The sequence below is a fragment of the Nicotiana tabacum genome, chromosome 2 (genome assembly GCF_000715075.1).
Source record: "Nicotiana tabacum cultivar K326 chromosome 2, ASM71507v2, whole genome shotgun sequence".
In the NCBI taxonomy this organism is placed as follows: Eukaryota; Viridiplantae; Streptophyta; class Magnoliopsida; order Solanales; family Solanaceae; genus Nicotiana; species Nicotiana tabacum.
In genome coordinates, this window is record NC_134081.1 from 111,811,943 (window position 1) to 111,826,630 (window position 14,688).

The 14,688-nt window shown below is 39.6% G+C and overlaps 1 long non-coding RNA gene across 2 annotated transcripts; it reads left to right on the forward strand.

Annotated features, from left to right (window-relative positions):
* Window positions 1-7,404: 7,404 nt before the first annotated feature.
* Window positions 7,405-10,024, forward strand: LOC142168723 (uncharacterized). Of its 2 annotated transcripts, none has more exons than XR_012698638.1 (3): window positions 7,405-7,822; window positions 9,077-9,293; window positions 9,393-10,024. It is a non-coding gene; the product is annotated as an uncharacterized LOC142168723 (long non-coding RNA). The 2 variants fall into 2 exon arrangements; XR_012698637.1 differs by having other exon boundaries at window positions 9,405-10,024.
* The last annotated feature ends 4,664 nt before the right edge of the window (window positions 10,025-14,688 follow it).

The following is a 14,688-nucleotide window of genomic DNA, read 5'->3' on the forward strand; positions in this document are numbered from 1 at the left end:
CATCAATATCTCTTACAAAGGCCAAATATGACAAACACCCCTTCCAAACCATACGTTGGGCCTTCAAATAAGAAATTACCTTGCTGGGAACATAGTCTAGAGAACCTCTCCACTCAATCCTTGGCAACCCCGGCATCGCCAACGTCATGGTCTTAGCGTGACAATCTAGAATAGCATGACATGGAGACAGTCAATCCATACCAAAGATCACATTGAAGTCCACCACACTAAACAATAAGAGATCAACTCTAGTATCTAATCCCCCAATAGTCACTACACACGACCGATATTCACGGTCTACAACAATAGAATCGCCCATTGGCGTAGATACACGAATAAATGAAACTAAGGAATCACAGGGCATATCTAGATAATGAGCAAAATACAATGATACATACGAATAAGTGAAACCAGGGTCAAATAATACAGAGGCATCCCTCTGGCATACTGAGACAATACATGTGATCACTTCATCAGAGGCAACAACATCTGGTCTGGCAGGAATAGCATAGAATAGGGCCTGACCACCTCCCGATCGGCCTCCCCCTCTAGGCGACCTCTAGTTGTCTAGTTCCCGCCCTGCGCTGGCTGAGTGAGTGGTGTAACTGCTGGTGCTGGTGCCATCAGCCGAGAACTCTACTGTGGATCCCACTCAACAACCTAGGGCAATTTCTCTTGATATGACCAAAGTCTCTGCACTTGAAACAACCCCTCCTATGATGGAACTGTTGCTCTTGATAACCCGAGGAACTACCTGTAGAAACCTGAGCGGATGAGGCAAGGTGAGAACTCTGCGCTGGTAGTGCACTAAATGAAGACTGGCTTGAGTGCGCACTGTAATAATTCTGGCTAGCTGATGCGCCATCATGAGTTGGACGAGTCATCTAAGCGTGCCTATAAGAACGCCCCCTGATGTGGTAGGACTGCCCCTAAAAGGTACACTACCGAAACTGCCTGAACCTCGAGGCCGCTTGGCCTCCCTATCACCGCGCTCCTGGCTATGGATCATCTCTATCTGCCAAGAAATGTCAACTACCTCGTCAAAAGTGGCACCACATACCCTCCCCCTAGTCATAAGCAATTGCAACTGATACGTGAGGCCATCGATGAACCTCATGATCCTCTCCCTATCAATGGGAACCAACCAAACTACATGGCGAGCTTACTCAGAAAACCTCATCTCGTGTTGGGTCACAGGCATGCCATCCTGCCAAAGCTGCTCAAACTGTCTGCGTAGCTCCTCCCAGCGAGACTACGCCAAGAACTTTTCCAAAAAGAGAAAGGAGAACTCCTTCCATGTAAGTGGTGCAACACCAACCGGCATGCGCCTATCATAAGCCTCGTACCATCTGAAGGCAGTCCTAGAAAACTTAGAAGTAGTGAACGAGACCCCACTAGTCTCCAAAATACCTGTTGTACGAAGCACCCGCTGGCACTTGTCCTAGAAGCCCTGGCATCCTCCGACTCACCATCGCTAAATGATGGAGGCCGAAGCCTCCCAAATCTCTCAAGTCTCCTCTACTCATCATTAGTCATAACGGGGACCACCGGGGCCTGAGCAGCTACAACCGGCTAGGCTGGTAGTACCTCCGGTGTCTGAAGTCCCCGTATTGCATGCTCTAGAGTACGGGCGGCGGGGGTATGAGTACCTCCACCGGCCTGAGAAGTGGTTGGCGCAGCCTGAGCCGATACCACCTGAGCAAGGCCAATGCAAACGGTCAATATCTGTTCCAAAGCCTCCTGAAGTCCTGGAATCACAATGGGCACAAGTGGTGTCGTAGCTGGCCCCACTGGCTCAACTACATCTGGAACATTCTCTTGAGCTGGAGCAACTGGTGGACCTGCAGGTGCTGCTCTAGCTGCTGTACGAGCTGCACCTCTGCCCCTACCTCGGCCCCTACCGCGACCTCGGCCTCTCGTGGCCCTAGCTGGTGGTACTAGTAGCTGTCCATCCTGTCTAGTAGCACGTGTCCTCACCATCTGTGAGAGAATAGAATACAAAAGTTTAGTTACCAGAACCAACAAATCCGCACGACAAGAATACAAGAATGTGAAATTTCCTAAGGGTTCGGTAGCCTCTCGAAGATAAGTACAGACGTCTCAGTATCGATTCGCAAGACTCTACTAAACTTGCACATAACTTGTGAGACCTATGTAACCATGGCTCTGATACCAAATTGTCATGACCTAAAATCCTAACCTATCGTGATGGCACCTATCGTGGTATTAGGCAAGCCGACATTTACTAAATAACTCCAACACTTTAAAAAGAAAATGGATGTAAAGCAATTTAAATAATAAAACTCCTCATAAACAGGATAGAAAATCCAAAACACAACGCGGAAATACACAACTATCGAGGTCTCACAGAGTACATGGGCATCTATACATCACAAGTCTGGAAAACACGACCTATAATAGTTCAAGATTAAATACAATAAGTAAGGAGATAGTACCAAACAGTAATTTCATATCAAGTTCAAGTGAAACAGAATATAATATCTCTCAGAAATTTCCAAAACAGTGATATCTGACAGCTGAAGTGCAAAAATAATGAAATCAATGCATCCTCTCAGAGCAACAGTTACTCCGTCCTCCCATTAACTCCAACCTCACAATCACTCTTTCCCCACAGTCACTCTTTCCTCTCAATCACTCAGCAATCGACACTTGGCACTCGCACTCAGTAGGTACCAACGCTCACTGGGGGGTGTGTACAGACTCTGGAGGGGCTCCTTCAGCCCAAGCGCTATAATCCGCACAGACAACTCACGTGTTGCACGGACAGCTCACGTGCTATAGTATAATATCTAGATCTGCACGGACAACTCACGTGATGCATGGACAACTCATATGCTATAGTATAATATATCGATCCGCACGGACAACTCACATGCTATAGTATCAATATCTCACAATTAGGCCCTCGACCTCACTCACTCATCTGTCTCTCGGGCTCTTAGTGATCGTGAAAGTCAGCCGCAACAGAAATTATATAATGTGTCAACAAGGAACAATAGAGATTTAGATAAAATAAACAAGTAAAATTGTGACTAAGTACAAAATAGCAATTTAGCAGATAACTCAACATGTACACGACCTCTGTGGGTACCTACAGTGCCAACACATAGTCTAAACATGATTTGTGGTTCAATTTCTCTACTACATGGAGAATGTACAAATAAAAATAGATTATTCAACTACACGGTTCCACGGAATTTGACCAAGTCACAATTCCTATGGTGCACTCCCACACGCCAGTCACCTAGCATGTGCGTCACCTCAAAACCAAATACATGACACGTAATACGGGATTTCGTACCCTCATAACCAAATTTAGAATTGTTACTTACCTCAATTTAAGAAAATCTCTACTCCAACACACCCTTGCCTCGCAAAACGGCCTCTGAATGCCTCGAATCTAGCCATAAACAATGCAATATAATCAATACGGGCTAAACGAATCAATTCCATAAGAAATTGTTAAGTTATTAATCAAAACAAAATCAGTTCAAAAGTCGACCCCCGGGCCCACGTCTAAAAATTCGATAGAAGTCACAAAAACCGAAAGCCCACTCAACCACGAGTCGAACAATACCAAATTTATCAAAATCCGACACCAAATCGTCACCCAAATCCCCAAATCAAATCCTCCAAATCCCAAGCCTTAAACCCCCAATTTACACCTTAATTACACAACAACTAGGGGGAAAAGTCAATGAGTAAGCAAGATTATTGATAAAATATGAGTATAAGGGACTTACCTCAAGAATTCCCTCGAAAACCCTCTCAAGAATCGCCTAAACCGTGCTTGAAATGTTTGAAATTAAGCCAAAATCGTGAACCTTGTTTTAGCAGTCTGCCCAGGCTTTTGTACCTACGACCAATTATCCGCACCTGCAGAACTGCTTCTGCAAATATCACTGAAATCCCCTAGGCCCGCATCGGCGTTCCAGGTTCCGCTTCTGCGGAAACAGGCCTCTCCCTTAACTCTACATATGCGGAGCCTCGCTTGCACCTGCGGGATCGCAGATGCGGTTAACCCCTCGCATATGTGCCATGCCTAGGCCAGCCCAGCTCCGCTTCTGCGTAAATCTATCCGCATCTACGGCATCGTACCTGCAGCCAACCCCTCGCATGTGCGATCACACCAGAAAAGCTCCAGCTTTAGCAATGCAATAAGTACCATTTTTGATCCGTTAACCACCCGAGGCCCCCGGGACCTCAACCAAACATACCAACGAGTCCTAAAACACAATACAAACTTAGTTGATCCCTCAAATCACCCCGAACAACATCAAAAACACGAATCGCACATCGATTCAAGCCTAATGAACTTTAAACTTTCAAATTCTACAAGCGATGCCGAAACTTACCAAATCACGTCCGATTGATCCTAAATTTTGCACACAAATCACAAATGACACCACAGACTTACTCTAACTTCAGGAATCGGAATCCGACCCCGATACCAAAAATTCCACTCCCGGTCAAACTTTCCAAAAATTTCGTCTTTCGTCATTTCAAGCCTAATTCCACTACGGACCTCCAAATTACAATCTGGACACGCTCCTAAGTCCAAAATCAGCTAACAGAGCTAACATAACCATCAAAACTCCATTCCGGAGTTGTTTACTCAAAGATCAACATCCGGTCAATCATTTCAACTTAAGCTTTCAGCCTTGAGACTAAGTGTCTCATTTCATTCTGAAATCTCACCGGACCTGAACCGACTACTCCGACAAGTCACATAACAGATATAAATTTTAAAATGAGTAGTAAATGGGGGAACAGGGCTACATCTCTCAAAACGACCGGCCGGGTCGTTACATTTTGATTAATGAAGCAAGATCAAATCCCAACCCTTCATCTCCCCCTGATCCAACGGCTCTCATCATTTGCCACCCTAGGTATTTGAAGCCTAGGTTAGCCAATTTTTGCCCATATTTTCCCTTATATCTCCCCGTCTCTTCTCTTTCTCCTCACTCTCTCCCCTCTCCCTCGGACCTGTCGTCTGCCGCCCATCTCTGCCGGCTGGAAATCGCCACCGCCGGCAGAGCACCACCAAACCACCCCATTTTTACACCTCTTTCTTTCTCTCTTCATCCTCTAACCCAATACAAACCCCAAATACCTATAATAACTCTCAATCTCTCCAAAATCTACATCTGACCGAAACCCTAGCCGCCAAAATTTCCTTTTTGTTCTTTCTTAAATTCCTGACAAATCACTCGTTATCACCCCATAATTGTCACATAAACGTGTAGATCTCTAGGAGATCTATACTTCCCCCCTAATCTTACCCCTAAAAGACGCACTGCCGGTGGCCAGCCACCCCCCGCTGTCGCAACCACCCAAGACCACCACTGCCCCATTCTTTTAGCCTACTCGATCCAAAGCTCATGTTTCATTCTAGTTTGACACCAGAACTTATTTGTTTTGTCGTCTGCTAATTGCGTTTCGGGGTCGGACAGTCATTGGTTGATATCCTCGGCATCTTCTCGTTGCTCGATTTGGCCTCGAATGTCCCTGAGTTTTGGTAACACCTCTTTCCTTTTTCTGATTTCGTTCTTGTAATTAGCATTAGGTTTAGAGTTTAATTTTCATTCACTTTTATGTTATCCATATACATTTGAATATACATTTGAGCAGTGATCTGTCGAGCTGTTATTGTTTTCATGTTGTTATATGTTGCTTCCGATTAGCCCTTTAGTTGCTCGTAGTGATTAGTTTAGGTGTATCATATGTGACTGAGATCAATTGAGTTGCTTCTTGGCTGATTAGTCATTTAGTTTGATTACGTTGATTTGATTCGTAGTTGATATTTCTGAGTCGTTCTCTATGTTAGTTTGTTTTTATTAGTTTAGTTTTGTTGATTAATTATTGGTCAGTTTAGAATCAATAGTGATTAGTCGACATGTGTCGTTAAGTCTCTGGACTTTAATTGAAATCCTAATCCCTTTCTTCCCATTGTTAATCTTCTATTTTCTTTATGATTGATTTTAGTTTCTTAGTCTAGAGTTCTGTCTCATTTAGTTCGTTTTTGCGTCATCGCTCAGTTAGTATGTTTTAATTACTTCACTGTTAATACATATTTTTCGCTTAATCATTGGGTGATTGTCTCTGATTGGCTGCACGAATATGGGTGATTTTCCGGGCTATTGAATGCTAGATTTTCTATTTTACACTTATTTGAATCAACTTGAGTGGTTTGATATTAGCTTGTGAAGGGTAGAAGGTGAATAATGAAAATAGGGTACATGTTAGTTTACTTTTACTATTTTAAGCATGCTAGAAAATACAACTACTCTGCTTTGTGTCAGAATTTGGTGAAAAGAAAACTATTTTGGCACACAAAAGTTTATCCTTTTGGAAAAAATTTTGGTCAACCAAAATATGTCCCAAGGGACGTATTTTTCCTACTTAAAAGACACATCTTCTACATATCTACACACGCTCTATCAGACTTGGACATGATCTTTCACTCTTAGTTGAATACACATCTTCACATACTCTAGAAAAAGACACATCTAAGAGATAGAAAAATGTGTTGAAGATATAAAAAGAAGCTGAACTTGAGCGTTTTTGGGTTGAGTGATGAGAACAAAAACTCTCTCAAACTTTCTGGTTCTTTGAAACTATTATGGGTTTGTTTGGAGTTCTTTACCGGGATGATTTGTTGTTGTTTTATCGTTGTTTTCTGTTGTCTTTGTTGTTGAGTTTCTGCTTATTCATTGCTGAATTTCATTTTATTGCAAATCAGGTAACTCTTAAACCTTGTATTGTAGATTCTTGATGACAATGAAAAAGATTTGAACCCGTTTGATTGGTGGAGCATGTAATATTATGATTTTGTTCAAAGATAATTGTTATATCAGTGTTATAGCAAGTAAATGTGTGGTATTTAGCTATAGCTTTCATTTTTCTTTACAAATAATATTCTGTTAGTGTTATTTAGTTGTTAAAGGTTCATTTAATTTGTTTGTAAAAAAGTAATTTTTGACCCGCGCAATTTTTAAAAGTAGTATTCACTTATTTTTATTTTAATAGGATTTCAGTCAACTTTTAATTTTAATTTAAAAAAAACATAAGTTTAAAAATACAAAAATAATTTTATAATACTTCTTATCCTATTAATTAGTATATTTTGGTAGTATTTTTATTTTTATTTTTGTTCAATGAGAAAGAATTGAATTTGGGTCAATTGGGTGCTCATTTTCGGATTTTAGTAGCCCAGCAAGACAAAGGCTCATTCTTCCCAACGCATTAGCCCACTCTCCACTTAAATACAAGATTTAATTTTAGCCATCGATTCTCCTCCAATCTAATGGCCCATGTCAATTCTTACACCCATATTTAAACTCAATTATAACTCAACCTAACGGACCTTTTAATCTCCTAAATTCCAACACCCCAAAATCAGCTGGAAATTGCAGCTGAAACAATCCCAAACAACCACCAAAAACGAGCAGCTCCTTCACCTCAAAAATCAGCCTTGAACTACCCCCAAATAACGCACCAAAACATCAGCTGAAATACCCCCAAACCAGCACTCTTTTCGTCCAGAAATTACCCCAAAAACAGCCCCCAAAACCTAGTGAAAATAGGAGTTTTTAGCACAAAACAGCAGCTCCAAATGGCCCAGCAAGTGAGTTTTAACGGAGGTCGTTTTCGAGGTTACCGTTGAGGTATGAGTCGCCGGTTCTGTTCGAGTTTTTCCGGTGTGTTGTGGCTGTTGTTTAAGTTTGATTGCCGATTAGTTTTCAAGCTTTGTACGCGGTTGGAATTTCTTTCAAGTAACAATATAGTTTCAATCCTTAAGGTTCGTCTCCATTATGTTTCTACTGTTTTTTTTTTTTTTTGAATAGCTTGAAATCTATTTATTCTGCTCAATGGCATTACTTGCTTGATGTTCTATTTCTTGTATAAGCATGCAGCTTCCTTGTGTAAGAGTTTCTAGTTTGTTTATTCAATCTTGTGCATATATCCTTTTGGTGCTTTCTCATTTTGGAACTCCAGACAATTGTTGAGTCTTAACTTTGAAAGTGGATTGTCAATATCTTCATTTCCATTTTGATGAATCGCAATTTCAATTTTCAAGTGCCATGAGATGGTTAAAGATGCTACACTTGTGATAAGATGTTTTTTTTTTATTATTCATCAATGATTTTGTTCTAGTGCTTAATTTTTGTTGGCATAGATTTCTATATTCAAGGGGATACGGTTGTTGCTTCATCGATTTCTACTTTGAAGATAATTCGTATACCATTTAGTTGAATTAGCGTTGCACTGTAACCGAGTGAGATTTAGTGGATGCTAATTCTGTCATAGCTTGCTCATACTGTTGAACCTAAAGTGGTGAAGTATCTGATTGTAGTTTTGTAGTCTTAATTTTCCTCTGAGCATTCATAGGAAGAAACACCGAGGAAAATTGTGAGGCAGTACTATATTTGCTTTGTCTCCCATATATTTGGGATGCACCTTTTTTCCCTCACTTTTTGGTAAAAAAACAAAAATTGGAGAGGGCTTAGATATAGTAGAGAATCATACTGCTTTAACTTTCTGTCAACATTTGAGGAGGATACCAATTAAGCTCCATGAAAACATGAACATCGTAGCTTGCTTTAGGCACGATTAATAAATCATTGTAACTATGGGTACGGTTCCCGTTACATGATCATAATACATAAACCCCAATTCGAGTGTGCGTTTCACGTGACTCGACCGTAACTTCAAATAATAATGAAAATAAACATGTTGTAAATCGCGTGTGCGTTTTATGTGGCGCGATTCACAATGTGTACAAAAACAAACGAGTGCGCGACATCGCGACTTGTTCAAACAAATTCCATAAATGTTAAAAGCGGTTTCAAAGGTAAAAATGCAATAGGTTTCAAATGTGTTTTAAATCAGATAATTAGGCCAATTAATAATAGTTGCAATCAGCCGGGTTAACACCTTTTGGGATCTGGTACGTTGTATACTCTTTTGGGATCTACTGTTACAGGTGCAACTGTAGTTTCAATATCAGATAAATCAGATTCTGACATCACCAAATTATGGCATGTGCGATTAGGGCATATGAGTGAAAAAGGTCTTTCCATCCTCAGCAAAAGAGGTCTCTTATGTGACCAAAGTACTAGAAATATGGAGTTCTGCGAACATTGTGCGTTCGGAAAGCAGAAAAGAGTCAGCTTCAAATCTCCAGCGATTCATAGAACAAAAGGTATTTTGGATTACATTCATTCAGATTTTTGGGGTCCTTCACGTACGCCATCAAAAGGTGGTACCAGGTATATGTTAACTTTCATTGATGATTATTCAAGAAAAGTTTAGGTTTATTTCTTAAAAAAATAAAAGTGATGTTTTCTTAAATTTCAAACAATGAAAAGTTTTGATTGTAGGTTAAGCGACTTAAAACAGATAATGGCTTGGAATTTTATAATGATGAATTCAACGAATTTTGCAAGAATGAAGGAATTGCTCGACATTGTACTGTGAGAATGACACCTCAGCAAAATGGTGTGGCAGAAAGGATGAATAAAGCTCTTTTGAAAAGGGATCGTTGCATGATTTCAAATGCATAGTTAACAAACGCCTTTTGGGCAGAAGCTATCTCTACAGCTTGTTATATTGTCAACCAAACTCCTTCTGCACCTTTGAACTTTAAGACTCCAGAGGAAATGTGGCCAGACACTCCTGCTAATTATTCTGATTTAAAGATATTTGGTTGCCCTGCATACATGCATGTAAATGATGGAAAATTAGAGCCAAGGGCTAAAAAGTACATTTTTCTTGGGTATGCATCTGGGGTGAAAGGATACTGATTATGGTATCCTGATCCCACGACATCAAAATTTATAATTAGTAGAGATGTAAACTTTGATGAATCATCTATGTTACACTCTAGAAAAGAGTTTTCTAGTTCTTGTAATACAAACAAAGGAAAGAGTACACAGAAGCAGGTGGAGGTTGAGATTGACATTCCTTTTGAGCCAAGCTCATCAACTTTGGAGCAAAATATAGTTGAAACTCCTTAAGTTGAGCCAAAAGTTAAAATTCCTGAAGTTGAGACTCCTAAAGTTGAACCAGAAGAAGAGGAGTATTCTATAACCAAACATAGATCAAGAAGAGAAGCTAAACAACTATTAAGGTTTGGAGATTATGTTGTATTTGCTTTTTCAGTTGCATAGGAAACTGAAGAAATTGGAGAACCATCAAAATATTCGGAAGCAGTTTCTGGTGCTGACTTAGCCAAGTGGCTGATTGCAATGAATGAAGAAATTGAGTCTCTCCACAAGAATGGTACTTGGTCTCTTGTGAAGCCGCCATTAGGAACTATTGAGATGAAAGATTTGGCAGCAACTAAGAAAATCCTTGGCATGGAGATCAAAAGAGATCGAAAAGCCAACAGGCTATTTCTGACCCAGAAGAAGTACTTGGAGAAAGTCTTGGAGAGGTTTGGCATGAAAGATGCTAAACCAATAAGTACCTGTCACGACCCCAAATTCCCTCCGTAGGATATCATGATGGCACCTAGTCTCTAAAACTAGGTAAGCCTAACAATGCGGAATAATAATAAATATATGAAATAAATAAACTACAATTCAAACAATTTCAACTCCCAAAACCCAGTAGAAATAAATCACAAGCTTCTAAGAATTTATTCTCAATGTCTCTATATATCAAGGTCTAAATAAAATGTAAGGAAGCAACATAAAATGATAGAAGGGGACTCCGGAATCTGCGGACGCTGGCAAATATACCTCGAAGTCTCCGTACGCAGGTAACTCACTGACGTCTAGGCTGGTAAGATGTACCTGGATCTGCACAAAAAGATATGCAGAAGCGTAGTATGAGTACACCACAGCGGTACCAGTAAGTGCCAAGCCTACCCTCGGTAGAGTAGTGACAAGGTCAGGTGAGGCCCTACTAGAATATAATAATGAAATGGTAAAATGTTTAACAATATAGTAAAATAAAATGACACTGAAAATGAATCAAATAGTATGTCACATTTAATGACACCAAATAATTGCAAATAATATCTCGTGGAATCAAAACAGAATTTCCTTCAACTTTATTAAAATCACAACAATTAATCGAAGGCAACTATGGCCATAAATCAATATTAACAAGGGCACTACCGAGGTACCGCCTCGTAGTCCCAAATTATAAATAATTTCACAATATCTCATTTCCTTATATCATCGCGGGAGCCTTCACAATTTATTTAAAGAAAATATTTTTTTTCCGAAATAGCGTCCCGCGTTTTAGCCACACTTTTCACAGCGCATGACTTCTTGTAGTCACCCCTACAAGCCACGCGTATCAAGCCACCCTTATCTCACCGCATGCGTTTCAATACCCAGACCTTATACCACCGCATGCGTATCAATATCAGAATATATCATAATTTGCACCTCAAGTGCCCAATATTTCAATTTTCCACGAAAAACAAAATCTCACGAAAATATTCAAGAATAAATAATTCAGGAAAATAATATTTCAAATTTTTAATACGTTGCTTCAATATCAAAATTAAAAATGTCAAATACTTTATATTAATAATATTTAATTTAAAGAAAATCAACCTTCAAATAATGCACAGTATGAAAGAAACCAAGTTTCAATTAAAGAGGTAAAACAATTAGCAGAAAAAAGGCAAACAAATTTAAAATATATATCACAGATCAATGATGAAGAATATAACAAGATAAAATAATTTAATATATACGCAACAATGATCTAAACAATTTTAAAATATAATCTTTCACATTTAGCCCGTGTACACACTCGTCACCTCGTGTACACGACTTTCAACATATTTCAATAATCACATTAATATTAATTCTAGGGAAAATTTTCTCCACACAAGGTTAGACAAGTCACTTACCTCGACTTGCTCCAATTTAATCAAGTATTATGCTTTTTCCTCGATTTTTCGACTCCGATCGACCCTTATCTAGTCATAATTAATTCGATATAGTAAACAAAAATTATAGTAATTAATTTCATAAAACAAATATTACATTTTCATTAAAATCCGAAATTAGCTCAAAATTTGCCCGTGGGGCCCACATCTCGGAATCCGGCGAAACATACAAAATCCTACAACCCATTTAATTACGATGCCACCCATATCAATTTTACCAAAATTCGATAACAACTCGACCTCCAAATCTTAAATATTTGTTTTTGGAAGATTTTGCAAAAATCTTGATTTTTCTTCCATAAATTCACGGATTCATGATGTAAATGAGTATGGAATCATGAAATATAATCAATATAGGATAAGGAACACTTACCCCAATATTTTTTCGTGAAAATCGCCCAATAACCGTGCTCCAAAAATCCAAAACGAAATGAATGAAATGACCAATTTTGGTCCTTAAGTTTCTGCCAATCCGTCACTAAAAGTTCATTTTTCGTCACTAAAAGTCCACCAGAAATTGCTCTACCAACCTTCCTTCAATTGATCATAACTTTATGTACAAATGTCCAAATGATAAATAATTTATATTTCTGGAAACTATAATCAACCGACTACAACTTTCATGTTTTGCAACTTTTCTGATTCCATATGAATTGCGAGATATAAGCTTCCAAAGTCGGCTCCATGCATCAGAATTTCTGGCGAAACTGCTCTACCAGCCTTCATTCAATCCACCATAACTTTCTATACAATGTCCAGGAAATGAATGGTTTAACTTTCTGGAAACTAGAAACAAACGACTACAACATTCATGTTTTGAAAATTTTCCGATTCCTTATGAATTACGAGATATAAGCTTCCAAAGTTGGCTCCACACACCAGAAATTTCTGGCGAAATTTCTGCAAATTTCTGGCAAAATTTTCTGGAAATTTCCAGCAACCTTCTTTGTCCGAAATCTATTCTGTTTACCTTCCGAATTCCACCCGAGACCTTAACCAATTATTCCAACATGTTCCAAAATACAATACAAACTTAGTCGAGGCTTCAAACCACATCAAAACGACTAATCGCACCTCAAATCAAAATCTATGAACTTTGAACTTTCAATTTCTACAAACAACATCGGAACCTATCAAATCCAGTCTAATTGACCTCAAATTTTGCACGCAAGTCATAAATGATATAACGGAGCTATGAAAATTTTCAGAATCGGATTTCGACCCTGATATCAAAAAGTCAACCCCTCGGTCAAACATCCCAAACATTCAACTTTCGGCATTTCAAGCTTAATTCTACTACGGACTTCCAAATAAAATTCCGATCACGCTCCTAAGTCCAAAATCACCATATGGAGCTGTTGGAATCATAAAAATTTTATTCCGGGGTCATTTGCACATAATTCGACATCCAGTCACTATCTGAACTTAAACTTTAAATTTTTCATCAAAATTCCATATCTCGGACTAGGGACATCGGAATTTGATTCCGGGCATACGCCCAAGTCCCAATTCACGATACGGACCTACCGAAACTGTTAAAACACCGATCCGAGTCCGTTTGCTCAAAATGTTGACCAAAGTCAACTTAATTGTGTTTTAAACATCTAATTCACATTTTAATCCGTTTTTCACCTGAAAACTTTCAGGAAATTTTTTACGGACTACACACGCAAGTCGAGTAATGGTAAATAGTACTTAGATCACATAATTAATCATTAAATTTAAAGATGACATTTTGGGTCATCACATTCTCCACCTCTAAAACAAACGTTCGTCCTCAAACAGAGTTAGAAAAAGTACCTAAGCTGGTGAATAAGTGTGGATAACAGCTGCGTAAATCATGCTCGACCTCCCAAGTCGCCTCCTCGACCGGATGACCCCTCCACTGAACCTTTACGGAAGCAATGTTCTTTGACCTCAGCTTTCGAACCTGCCTATCTAAAATAGCCACCGGTTCCTCAACATAAGATAGATCCTTGTCCAACTGAACCAAACTGAAGTCTTACACATGAGACGGATCCCCGTGATATTTTTGAAGCATAGAAACATAGAATACCAGATGAACCGCAGAAAGACTAGGTCGTAGTGCAAGTCTGTAAGCCACCTCTCCAACTCTCTCAAGAATCTCAAAAGGCCCAATATACCTAGGGCTCAACCTACCCTTCTTCCCGAACCTCATCACACCTTTCATAGGTGAAACCCGGAGCAATACCCGCTTACCAACCATGAATGCAACATCACGAACCTTCCGATCCGCATAACGTTTATGTCTATATGGGTTGTACGAAGTCGATCCTGAACCAACTTAATCTTTTCGAGGGCATCCTGAACCAAGTCTGTACCAAAAAGTTTAGCCTCGCCTGGTTCGAACCAACCCACTGGAGACCGGCACCGCCTACCATACAAGGCCTCATACGGAGCCATCTGAATGCTTGACTGGCAACTGTTGTTGTAAGAAAACTACGCAAGTGGTAAGAACTGATCCCAAGCACCCCAAAAATCTATCACACACGCACGAAGAATATCCTCCAGTATCTGAATAGTACGTTCGGACTGTCCGTCCGTCTGAGGGTGAAATATTATACTCAAATCTACCCGAGTACCCAACTCACGTTGTACTTCCCTCTAGAACCGTGATGTAAACTGCGTACCCCGGTCAGAGATGATAGATACCGGTACGCCGGTGAAATCTGACAATCTCGCGAATATAGATTCGAGCCAACTGCTCTGAAGAGTAGGTAGTCATCATAGGA